The sequence below is a fragment of the Eulemur rufifrons genome, chromosome 8 (assembly GCF_041146395.1).
Source record: "Eulemur rufifrons isolate Redbay chromosome 8, OSU_ERuf_1, whole genome shotgun sequence".
Lineage (NCBI taxonomy): Eukaryota > Metazoa > Chordata > Mammalia > Primates > Lemuridae > Eulemur > Eulemur rufifrons.
The window spans coordinates 105,521,981-105,535,085 of NC_090990.1; the positions used below are offsets into that span (position 1 = coordinate 105,521,981).

Genomic DNA, 13,105 nt, shown 5'->3' on the forward strand with positions numbered 1-13,105 from the left:
AATAGTGGCACCTCCTCCCCGGGTGTCCTTCCCCTCCTCCCCGGGTGTCCTTCCCCTCCTCTCTCTGGGAGCGGCAGGCAAGAAGTGGCGAGCTGTCCCCACAGTCAGAGAGTGGGACGGAGCAGTGTTGGGTTTGTGGAGGGCTTGTCAGGTTTTCCAGCTCAGGGCCCAGCCAGCTGGCAGGAAGCAGGACAGAGGTCACTTGAACTCACGTCCCTGTTAAATACATCAGCTTTTAAATCAATCTTCGTTCAAAGTCCAGTGAGTTCCAAGACCAGTGCTCACCAGCAGAGACAAAATCCCCGAGTGAACAGAGCAGATCCTCTTCCTTCCTAATAGAGGTAAGAACCGCCCTGTGTCCCCCTTGAGGGCACTGGCCACAGGGCCTGCACGACCTTCTTTCTTTCCCCTTTCCTTTTTCCAAGCAGGTAGCTGGCTGTCCAGGGCAGAAGAGAGGCCTATGGGGAAGGAGCCAGGTCCCTTTGGTGGTTGGGAGAGAGGACGTGGGGGTGGGTGAGGGATCATCCACGCTCTAAGATCCATTCTGCTGGAGAGGCCCCTGACCCTTACAGGTGACCCTTTGCTTCACAAAGGAGTCGGTAAACTGATCTCAGAAAAAGCCTTCCCGGGGTTGTATGGGAGTTTGATGTGCCGCCAAAGGGGAGTGAGAAAACAGACTTCACAGGTTACCAGGGAGACACTCCCGGGACCTTCCTACTATGTGAGGGCCTTGGGTATTGGTGGAGAATTTCTCCTGGAAGCAGCCCTTAGAGGGTACAACCTAACTTATCTTCCCCGCCCCCACCCCGGTAATAAAAACAAGCATCTCTCCTCTCTATCACATCATAGCACTAAGAAACGAGAAAAACCCATGAATTTCCAGGTTGGCTGAATTTTAAAACATAGATTCCCTAGGCTCTAGCCTGTGGAGTTTCTAAGTCTCTGGGTCTTGTGTGAATCTGCAAAATCTTTATTTTTTTAATTCAGGATATTATGGGGTACAAACATTTTGGTTACATGTAATGCATCTGCCTCACCCGAGCCAGGGCTACAAGCGTGCCCTTCCCCTCTACAGTGTGTTCCACTTCCATTAGTTGTGGGTTGAAAAATCTTTATTTTAAAGCTCTTCTAGATGATTCTGTGGTGCAGGAAGGTTTGGGAGGAAGCACTAGTAGCTTATTACCTAAGCGAAGAGTCAAGGGACTTAAATATGACTTAAGGGTTCACCAGCTATGAAGACCCCTGCTCTGGGTTGGGTCCAGCTATGAAGATTCTTATGTTGGTTCTGCAAGAGGAACCATTTCTCCTTAATTACTAAACCCCCTAAAATGAAATGTGCTGAAGCTCTCAGTCTTGTATCCAGAAGTCATGGGGTGCAGACTGCCTCAGGCCATGATTGTTGGGTCACCTGGCGTCACATGTTCTTTCCCGAAACAGATAATTCAGGGATCTGAGTTTGTGTGTTATGGCTAAGTAAATTGCTCTTTAACTTTTGCATGTTCTCTGTACCACAGAACATGAAGTTGTTAGTAATGATGTCTCATGTTCACGGACCACTTGCTAGATGGCTACTCCTCATCTAGGGGAAAGAACGCAGGACTGGAATACAAATAACCAGGGTTTTGATTGAGTTGTTAGTGACAGGCCAGTAGACAAGTTACTTAGCCACCTAGAGCCTCAAAATCATCATCTATCAACTGCAGGCCTCTCGTCCCCAAGGGTGTACTGAAAATAAAATTGTGAATATGTTTGAGGAAATTAAAAGCACAATGTCGGGCCGGGCGCGGTGGCTCACGCCTGTAATCCTAGCACTCTGGGAGGCCGAGGCGGGTGGATCGCTCGAGGTCAGGAGTTCGAGACCAGCCTGAGAAAGAGACCCCGTCTCTACTAAAAAAAAAATAGAAAGAAATTATATGGACAACTAAAATATATATATACAAAAAATTAGCCGGGCGTGGTGGCGCATGCCTGTAGTCCCAGCTACTTGGGAGGCTGAGGCAGTAGGATCGCTTAAGCCCAGGAGTTTGAGGTTGCTGTGAGCTAGACTGACACCATGGCACTCACTCTAGCCCGGGCAACAGAGTGAGACTCTGTCTCAAAAAAAAAAAATAAAATAAAATAAAAGCACAATGTCAAATGTGCGTATCCAAAGGCTCTGTGTAATGGTAGGAAGAAACATCCTTGCAGTTAGTCAGGAGGCCTTGTCCCAGTCTTTTCATCTCATTGAATGTCTGTTTGCTCACCTACAGATGAAGGGTTGAGACTAAATTGCTAATGTCCTTTTCAGCCCACCAAGCGTAAGACAGATCCTGGACCTTGAAGGCTGGCGTCTTGTCAGCTGGGCATGAATTGAAATGCTACCTCCCTCGCAAGGACTTTCTAAATCAGCCTCCCACCACGATCTTTAGCCTTTATCATCAGAAATCATCTCCTTTACTTTTTCCTTGTCACCTTTGTCAGATGTTAAGCTTCACGTGTGTGGGGATCTTGTTCCTTGTGTTACCTGGAGTATCCCCAGCTCTTAAAACAGGACCTAGCACAGAATAGATGCTTAGATATTTGCCTAACTGGAAACTGGTGTGGCAGTGGAGCTGGAAGAATAGATGCAGGTGATATTGGTAAAGGGGGCTCCTCAGGAGAGATGGCTGAAGCACTGCTATACTCAGGGCATCTGAAGTCTAGAGTCTGATCACATGGGAGTGGGCTTTTCTGGTCACATCTTGGTTAAATGATTCTCTTATTTGTTGCATAGAAATCGGAGTAGCAAGCTGGAGCTAGACATGTCTTCAAGATCTCAGCAGCTCCTGTCTTTGATCCTTCATGAGGGACTTCCCAGATTTCCTTAATCTCTTTGCCTGGTGGGTGTTATGTCGAAGTGGCTAGGAGCATGGGCATTGGGATTGGAAACCTGTATTCCAGACCAGACTTACTCGTATTCTCTAAGCCTCTCCTCCCTCATCAGTCAAACGAGCATAACATCACCTAGTTCCTAAAGTTATGAGGGTTCAATGAGAGAATGTACATAGTGCCTAGCACGTCTTTAGTGCTACAGTTATGATCTTCAGACAGCTTTGCAATGTGCATGACCCCAGGAAATGAAGGAACCTAGGCAGTGGCAAGGAGTTTTGATAAGTAGGAAAGATGGCCCCTAGCACACTTGGTGGCAGCTATGGAAAGTTTGCTCTTGGTCTGAGGCAGCCATTGGCTTCTGAGGCTCCAAGTCTGGTTAGAGGCACAAATACTGTGTATTCATGAGGCTGGGTGGAACCATGGGGTCCCAATTGGAACACACAACAAAGACTCAGGAAAGCTCATGGGCTTCACCAGTTGTATGAGTGCATACTTGATGGTGTGAGAACACAGAAGGGCTGTGGTGTCTGCCCTTAAGGGAGCTTATCTTGCGGGGAACACATGACATGAACACTGGAGCTCCTCCATAACCTACAGGACTGAGTCCAAGGTACTTCAGTCTAACCTGACCTACTTCTTTCCTTCAACACGTACACACGCTCTGGTCTCCCTGACCCATTCACCATTTCATTGAACACACCTTGTGCTGTTCCTTCTGCCTGGGATGTCTTCCTCCTCCCAGTCTGTCTGTTCCCATAGCACGTTAGACCCTACAGGGTGGGGGGCGGGGGGCAGAGTAGATGGAAGGAGCCCAGACCCAGCTGGGTTTGAATCCATGCTCTGCTTATCCAAATCGCCATGGGAAACCAGCTTTTCAGAGTCTTTTTCTTTTGTAAAATTGTTCATTAGGATGAAATCGGAACTCATCAGGAGTCCCTAGGCTGGCTCCTAAAGCCTAATAGTTCAATAAATGTATAGAACAGTAAGAAAACATTCTCATGTAAATATTCTAGCACCCATACCATCGTTTGGTAGTTATGTTTCGTGACTCTCCCCACTAGATTCTGGGCTCTTTGAGGGCAGGACAGTGCCTACTCTGGGTTGAGCCCTGATACCTGGTCCACGGTTGGTACTACATGTAACTTGCTGGATACATAAATGACACTTGAAATGCAGAAGATGGAGTGATTCCTTCAGACTGTGGTGGTCACGGGAGGATTTGCCCATAACCTAAAATTTGGATTGAGCTTTGAAAATGGGTACGTCTTGAATCCGTCCACTTGGAAAAAATGTCTATTTAGCACCTACCATGAATAAGTAGTCAGCAGTGGGGAAGGTATTCCAGGTAGAACATGTGGCATGAGCAAAGGGCAGGCTGGGTGCGGTGACCACGCACAGCCCAGCTGGTGTCTGCCGGGGAGCAGGGGGATGAGGCGGAGCTGGGTTGGCTCAGCCTTAGTGCTGGAGCCAGAAGTCTGGACTTTTGTTTCTTGAAGAATTTTTTTTTTTTTTTTTCTAAGAGACTGTTGTTGGGAAGTTTGTCTCAAGGCAGTGACTGGGAGGGACTGCGGGCAGGGGGACTCTTTCTGTAGTCCAGACATATGAAAAGTGAGGAGGTAGAAATGCAAGTTCAAAGTGTCTTGTAAAGCCAGACATGGTGATGTGGGGAAAATGCTCATCTCGGCTGCCCCTCAGGATGGTTCAGCTGTTTGCAGGTACCAGGTCTCAGCAGCAGCACGGGGTCTCCTCTCTCCACGGGCGCCTCTGTTTCCACACAATATTGACTCCATCTCTCTCCCAACTCGTAAGACTCTTGGATAAGCAATGGAAGTGTGGAAGGCCTTGAACTCCAGCCCAGAGTTTATGGTGGCTGGGGGTGGGGGGGACTTAGTACCAGCAGGCCAAATGAACTTTGAGATAAGCAGATTCCATTCTTTATCATAAATGGGGGATAAAAATTACTTATTGGGCCTGTGATGACTGTTCTCCAGATAATTCTCCATGGAACACACTTCATTAACTTCCCACCTTTGAAGTCTATCGCTGGCTAAGACCAAACAGTAACTATTACAATGGGAAAGTACAGTAAGCAAATACTTACTTTAGGGCCCTGCTTATTTTTGATATTAGTTACTTAAAGTACACGAGTGTTTTAATTTCCACAGGTCTTACTTTTCAAAGGAGGAATCCAGTTGGCCTTAAATATATGATCTGCATCAAAAACATAGGGTCTGTTCTAGGTAAAATATTTGAGGCATGAAATTGAATGATCTCTTCTATTCTCTTCCTTGCTATTATCTTTCTTGCTAGAGACATGTCAGTACCAGCTGAGATACAGTAGGATTTTGTTTATGCTGTTGGAAGAAACAGCATGTGGCAGGCTCTGAAAGAAGCCAGACGTGGCTGGCGTAGGGCATGATGCCTTTGTGTCATGGCCGATGACTGCAGGGAATTCTCAGCCTTCTACAGTTGCTGACTTAACATCACACAGTTTACACCAACTGTACTTTTTAAGCCAAAGTCTAGTGACTTTTTTCCTATTACAGATGCATGCAAATGTTGGAAGAACAGCAATCCTCAAAATGTATACAGTGCAGACACACCTAGACAGGTTTCCTGAGAATGTTCCTTTCTTCTTGCTGAAGTTCAAGGTGATTTACAGACAAGCATGGAGTTCAGTGGAAAGTGAATAATGTTTAGGTTGAAAGTTACTAGAGAGACTCTGCCCTTTCTTCCCCTTATGGCTCAAACAGAAATAATTTACTCTAATTATTTACATCCTAGGGTATACAATCAAATGTCCTTCCACTGTTGCAGTGCCCAGGGTTAAACATTATTCACCAGCAGTCCTAAGTGTTTACTGTTTAGTCTCTTCATGGCTTGAGTGTTGGTTGCATAAGCACCTTGTGTAGAGAGGCTGTGTTTTCTTTGTAGTCTGATACTAACTACAGGATTGATTCCTAATTCGATAAGATGATGGTGGGTCCAGGGGACTCCTGCCTAGTGGTGTAGACTACTGCATTTATGGAATGATCTTACTACTAAGTCCTGGGTCTTGGAAGATGGCCCAAGATGACAGTACCTGGGCTTGCTCTCTCCTGATGGTGATCATTGTACCTGGCCCCTTTATTTCCCTACTTCCAAGCCGAATGCTATTTATCCCATGTCCTTTCTCTAAATCTTTTGGAAGTTCAGTGATGCTATCTGGTGAGTGAGCCTGTTCACTGGTTCCTCCCCGGCTGCCTGGGCCAGGTGTCTGCATCTAAGGTAATTCACTCGCTCCATCCTTAGGTTCCTTGCTTACTCCCGTTAGGGCTCATCTGCCCCACGTGGTGGGACTCTGGCTAGTTAAGCCCTGAAGTTCTGTTAAAGCTCCCTGGATATTCCTCCTCAATACACAGCATTCGGTCCCATTTTGTAGTTCCCTACCTTTCAGGCTTACATGATACTTCTGAGTCCAGGAAAATCCAAATTTATTATTTAAGCTTTTGTTTTGTGGTGAACAAAATCTTCAGCCCTGACTTTTCACCAGCTAAAATGAGCTTTGCAGAGGTGATCTGGAGTGAGCAGATAGAGAATCCCTTGCTGATAATTATAGACTATCCCTAGTCTATAATCTTTTGTCTTCAAAAAAAAAAAAAAAAAAAAATGAGGAACACTGCTCACATGTTCTCCCAGAAAAATGGGATTCGCATTGCATCAGGGCTCTCACCAGAGGGCAGGGAGGATGAGGGGGTCTCTGCCCCGGGGACTGTGCTGGGATGCTTTACATGTTCTGTCTCAGGCAATTGTCACGGTCCATATGCACTTCCCATTCTGGGTGTACTTCCATCTTCAGCTCAAAATTAAGGAACTCGCCCATGTAGTCACGTTAGCGAGTAGTGAAACTGGGATTAAAAACTAGGCTTGGTTTCAAACGCTTGTTCTTCCTATTGCACTTTAACCTGAGTAGGATGCTGGGGGAAGATGGAAATAAAAATAGAGATACCCCTCACATGCACACGTGGCTGCTTTAGAATTTCATGACTGGGAGCTATTCTGTGCTAAAGATCTTTTAGGATGACTTTTCCTGTATGAAGCCCTTAACTTTTTTTTTTTTTTTTTTTGAGACAGAGTCTCGCTCTGTTGCCTGGGCTAGAGTGAGTGCCATGGTGTCAGCCTAGCTCACAGCAACCTCGAACTCCTGGGTTCAAGTGATCCTACTGCCTCAGCCTCCCAAGTACCTGGTACTACAGGGATGTGCCACCGTGCCTGGCTAATTTTTTTCTATATATATTTTTAGCTGTCCAGATCATTTCTTTCTATTTTTAGTAGAGACGGTGGCGGGGGGGGGTGGGGGGGGTGGGGAGGAGGTCTCTCTCTTGCTCAGGCTGGTCTCGAACTCCTGACCTCGAGCAATCTACCTGCCTCAGCCTCCCAGAGTGCTAGGATTACAGGCATGAGCCACCATGCCTGGCCAACCCCTTAACTTTTGAAACTGCTTCCTCAGTCCCTTCTTCCCTCTCCCCACTCATCCTGCTGAGCCAGTCCCTGAACTGGTCTCCAAATCCTTCCCTCCTGACTCCTCTTACCTGCCAGTTCACATGGCCCGCAGTCTGGCATTCCAGCTCCGTGCTCCTCGTTAATCTAGAAATCTCACCTCCTGGCCTTATGTTTTTAAAACATGTTAAATCCTAACTTAGGGTAATTTGTGACCAATTTTACATTTTTTTTGATTTCTAGTACAGCGAGAAGACGCCATGAGAACCCACACTGTTTGGTCTGCTATAAGTTCATTATATATATTTTCTAATCTAAGTTTCTTAGAAATTTGTATTCCATTTGTGAAATAATGCTGTGGCTGCTGGTAATACTTTTTGCCAGCAATTACAAACTGTCAGCCCAGGGGCTCAATTCTGTTTTGGTTTCCATAGTTTCTTGTAAGTTTAGGATAGCTGTCTGCTTTTAAAAATAGGGACATTTTGCATAAATCTAGATTTCTAGATTCTCTTGAGAAATTGGAAGATCTGGCACACCAACCTCCTATTTTCTCATAGTAGGTGTCTTCCGGTGCTAACAAGCAACTAATCCCCAGTCCTCTCCTGGCCACCGTCACTGACTTACCTGTTTGGCTCAGGGGTACTTTGGTGATACTTTTGCTCTATATTCTCAAAGTTCCTGATCTGTCAGCTGTTCTGCAGAAGAGATTGACGCTGAGGTAAGTGACCTTATTCATCCCATTTTCTTCCTGCTTCCCTCCTGCCCCAGCAGAAGTGTCCATCTCATCCAGGCCAATCCCACCTGCTGTGTTCTCCATATCACTCCTCGACACACAAAGACGCTGATAGTTCACATAATGTTAAAAATAACATCCGTCAACCCCATTTTCCCCTCAAGCTGCTGTCCCGATGCTCTCATTTCTCCTCCAAGATGTATCTATATTGGTTGCTGCTGTCATTTAGTATCCACTTCTTAGTCCCTTATCTGACCTAGACTTCCCTTTTCTAAACTTAAGTGGCATTTTGTGTTTTCATTTTCTTTACCTCTTAGTGTCATTTGGCATTGTTAACTAGCCTATCTTGAGATTCTTTTAATTTTGATGACACTGTAAAATCTTGGCTTTCTGATTATTCCTTTTTGTTTCATCTTCCTGCCACTTAGACACAGGTTTACCCAAGCCTTTCTCCTTGGTCCTCTTCCTTCATATTCTCACTCATGAGCGTTACCCAGCACTGCTTGCACGTGGCCCCAGACCTGGATGCTAGTCCAACATCTGTGCTCCAGCTGACGTTCTGCCAAGTCCTCTGATTGAAACTCTTCCCGAATAGACTTTGCCATCTCGGTCCTCACGACTACACTATCTTTTAATGGCATTACTTTTCTGCCAGTCACCAAGGCATGAGCTTGGTTTCCTTTGAGCCCCTTCCCTTTCCAACGCCCGGCCTGAGTGGGCAGCATCATTCAGAAGACGCTAGGGCTGCTGCAATAGAATACCAAAGACTGGGCGGCTTGAACAACAAATTCATTTTCTCAGTTCTAGAGGCTGAAAGTCTAAGATCCAAGGTGTCAGAAGGTTTGGTTCTTCTGAGACCTCTCTCCTTGGCTTGCAGATGGCCACCTTCTCACTGTGTCCTCATATGGTTTTTTCTCTGTGCAAGTGTCTCTTATCCTTTTTTATAAGGATACCAGTCCTATTGAATTAGCATTCCACTGTTATGACCTCATTTAACCTCATTTTAAAATTTTATCCTTTTAATCTTTTTTTTTGAGACAGGATCTTGCTCTATTGTCCAGGCTAGAGTGCAATAGAATCATCATGCCTCATTGCAGCCTTGAACTCCTGGGCTCAAGCAATCCACCTACCTTAGCCTCCTGAGTAGCTGGGAATACAGGCATGTACCACCACACCTGGCTAATCAAAAAAATTTTTTTGTGGAGTTGAGGTTTCATTATGTTGCCCAGGCTGGTCTCAAATTCCAGTTCTGGGATTATAGGCATGAGCCACTGTGCCTAGCCTCATTTAACCGTAACTACCTCTTTAAAGTCCTTGTCTTTGAGTACAGTCACCTTGGGGATTAGGACTTCAATGTAGGAATTAGGGGTGGGGTGCGAAATTCAGTCCCTAATAGAAGGGGAGCCCCAGACTTGAAGTAGAAAAGGTATCAAGCTTGGTTAGTAGGAAAAAACTGAGCTAATGTGATCAATTCTGGTAAAGTGCACAACTGACCCCTACAGAGAAGCAGACCGGATAATTAGGTAGCTGCAGAATTAGAGTATTCTTACAACCCCAGGACTAAAAGGAGCCCAAAGTGCAGTGTGTTCAAATTGAGCTATGGCCTCAGAAGACTTAACTACACGTGCTGCTCTGTGCGTGGGCATCCTTCCTCACGACAGGGAAACCACAAACGTGGCAGGGGAGTAAGCAGTGATTAGGCAGAGTCACAGAAGCCTATGGGCTCTGACGCTGGCTGCTGCTGCAGAGCTGTTCCTACCGGCCACTAGTCATGGTCAGTGTTAACAAGCATTCTGAACACCTGTGTTGTCACACCTGTTGTGTCTGAGGTCATCTCTGTATGGAGAAATCCGAGGGAACAGGGTTGAAGAGTTGATACGATCTGTTACTTAGTCCTCCCTGTAGTTCTTCCACCTCCGTTCTGTTCTCATGGCTACCACGCTGGGCCAAGCCCTTTATCATGTGAGTAGGGTTCCGACAACAGCCTCTTGCCTGGCCTCCTTCCAGTGTGTCTTTGCTCCAGTCCATCCCACCTACCTTCTTGGAGCCCAACTCTGATCCTGTCATCCCACTGTTTACGAGCCTCGAGTAGTGCCCGCTGCCCCCCAAACTAAGGAGAGCCAGAGCCCTTGGGCTGGATTCAAGGCCTTTGCAGTCCAATTTGTCACCCATGATTTCTCTTCTGTTGCCTGTCCTTCCACCTCATTGGGTTTTTAGCTCCCTCTTGACCAGGCCCCAAAACTTTCCCACTTTCATGCCCTGATGTCCACACTATTGTCTGCCTGACATGCTCTCTTCCTAGTTCTGTACGTGTTGAAATCCCACCTGTCTCGTTAAGGCCCAAATCAAATCCTATGGAGTCCACGGAGCTTTCCTTAATTATCCCCACGTTGTAGGTTGTATGGCACTTACACTCTGCTCATAGTGGTAGTGTTTATGCTAAACCTTTTTCTTAACCCCATTCAACTATAAAGTTCCTTGAGCATAGGGGTGGTGTCTGGCTTTATCCCATCAAGCACTTCAGTGTTTTGCATGTAAGTGTGGGATGGACATCTGTGGCATAAACAAATCAGGTCTGGGTGACACGTCTTCTTGATGCTTAGTGGAAAACTGAAGAAGCTATGTTCATGGTCCTGACAGACCTCACCTGCTCCAGCACGCCAACTGAAGAAGCCAGTTGTGTTTGGTGGGGGCAGAGGTGGGTGGGGAGCGAGGCACTGTACGGCAGGGCTGACGACCGGCACTCTGGCTCAGGCTTCACAGGGTGGCTGGCAGGGCTCGGACTTGAATGGAGCTCGGGTCTCCACCCATAGGGTACAGGGAGGGGAAGGAATGGCCTCAGCTGTGGAAGGCGTTTAGGCTTAGGAGGGTGGGGAGCAGTCCCTCAGACTTGAATGATGGGACAAGTAGCCCATGCAAACTGGTAAAGGTGGCTTTCATCTGCTTGATTCCATGTTTGCTGGGCTCAGAACTGGAACTTGGGGAGGGAGGCATGAGGAACAGACTTTAGGTTGCCACACACACCTGTATTGGTGGCTGGGCCACTGATTGTGGGCAGAGCTGGATCCTGAGGACTGCACAGGGTGACGAAGGGCCTCTCCTAACCAGGCTGCCACTTTGGACAAAGGTGGCTAAGGCAGGGTAAAGGTGAGCTCAGAGTGGCTGTTAATAGCTTACCCAACCCTGACATTCTTTGACCCCTGAGGGAGTCGGTTATCTCATGGGGAGAGAAGAGGATTGGGTGGGGCATGGGGAGACTTCAAACACTAGTTTCTTTGCTCGTGTTTAGGTTTTAAGGCCGGAGATTTTTGTGTCAGTAGATCTGAGGTGGGAGCCTACCACGAATCTATTTTTATAAATCTCTGCAGGTGATTCTGAGGAGCAGCTAGGACTGAAAAACCTGTGAGCATTAAATGAGGTAATGTTCCACACCTGACAGTGCATTTTCAAACGGTAACATGATTTACTATTGCTGGCATCGCCTGAGGGTCTATAGGCTTACACTGCTTCAACTAACTACATCTGTTCACTAGGATGAAACCAGCTGGTGCCTTTGGGCACAGATGGACAACTCCCAGGATTGAGGCCATGAAGGGAGAGCCTCTAACTCTTGGACTCTGCTCCTCAAGGAGCTGCTCTTTATCTTCCTCAGAAGAATTCGCTTTTCCCTGCCCCATGTTTTACCTGGTCTCTAGCAGCTGCAGAATTCCTTTTCAAAATAATACCTGGAAGCTCACAGGAGCTACAGAAGTAACTCCCTGCTTTTGAGCAGGACATGTTTCAGAAAACCCTGTGTGTTGACTCTTGGGTTTGGGAAATGCTTTGTGTTCTTGTCGGGTTCCCACTGACCTTGAGACTTTCAAATGTTTCTCAGTAGATTATGGAGTTCTGATGAACTAAGTGGCTTTAAGATCCCTTCAGTGTACCTCTGTCCTCTACCCTGTATAGATAGGATTATGAGCCTAATGGGCCTAGCCAGACAGGGTATTTTGGTTGGGGTTTTTTTTTTTTTTTTTTTTTTTTTTTTTTTTTTTTGAGACAGAGACTCAGTCTGTTGCCCGGGCATCAGCCTAGCTCACAGCAACCTCTAACTCCTGGGCTCAAGCAATCCTTCTGCCTCAGCCTCCCAAGTAGTTGGGACTACAGGCATGCGCCACCATGCCCGGCTAATTTTTTCTATATATATTTTTAGTTGTTTGGCTAATTTCTTTCTATTTTTAGTAGAGATGGGGTCTCACTCTTGCTTGGGCTGGTCTTGAACTCCCGACCTTGAGTGATCCTCCTGCCTCGGCCTCCCAGAGTGCTAGGATTACAGGCGTGAGCTACCGCACCCAGCCCAGACAGGGTGTTTTTTAATAGGACATTTCCACAAATAATTACCTTAGAACAGAGGCCTTTTTGACGTGCAGGCTGACAGGACAGGCACGCTTCGCTACAAGTCCCGCTGACGCTGGGGTCAATGGAAATGTGTCTTACTCTCTCCCCAGCTAGCCCTGCTGAGGGAAGTCCTAGAGCTTCCAGCTGCAGTCATGCAACCTGGGGGAAAATGAGATTTCCTCTCAGCTAAGCTGAGCCCTCCTTTCTGGCTGTTTGGGTCTCAATCTTAATCCCAGGAACTGCTTCCAGCTCAGACTTCCAGCTCTTTGTGCAGAGAAGTTGGTGCGGGAGGGTGTTCACTAAGGATCGTATCAATCCATGGTGATGGCTGGCTGGGAGCTGAGGAACCTTGGCGCCTGCCGTAGGCTTGGAAGAGGTACCTGGGAGTCCCACCAGCTCACTCTTTCCTGTGGGAAATAGTCCAGTGGCTTTAGTTCTTTCAACTCTGACCATATCCAGCAGACCTTACCCCCCACCCCCTTCGTGATCATCTCCTAGCCTTGCTAACTTCTAGAAGATACCCAAGCTTTCTTCTTGACCATGGCCATATTATTCTCTTTCCCGGTAGCTGTTGATTATTTCTTTTGAAAGAAAGTGGAGTCTAAAGGTATGATTAACATGATTATTAATCAAGATTGATTTAAAAAACAACAAAAAACCCCCCAC

General features: G+C 46.7%; 1 protein-coding gene across 1 annotated transcript in view; it reads left to right on the forward strand.

Moving 5' to 3' along the window:
- The first annotated feature begins 267 nt into the window (after positions 1 to 267).
- PDZK1 (PDZ domain containing 1) overlaps positions 268 to 13,105 on the forward strand; it is a 29,733-nt gene continuing 16,895 nt past the window's right edge. The window contains exon 1 of the mRNA XM_069480728.1: positions 268 to 341. The gene's annotated coding sequence lies outside the window, so the exon portion shown is untranslated. The remainder of the gene's footprint in view (positions 342 to 13,105) is intronic.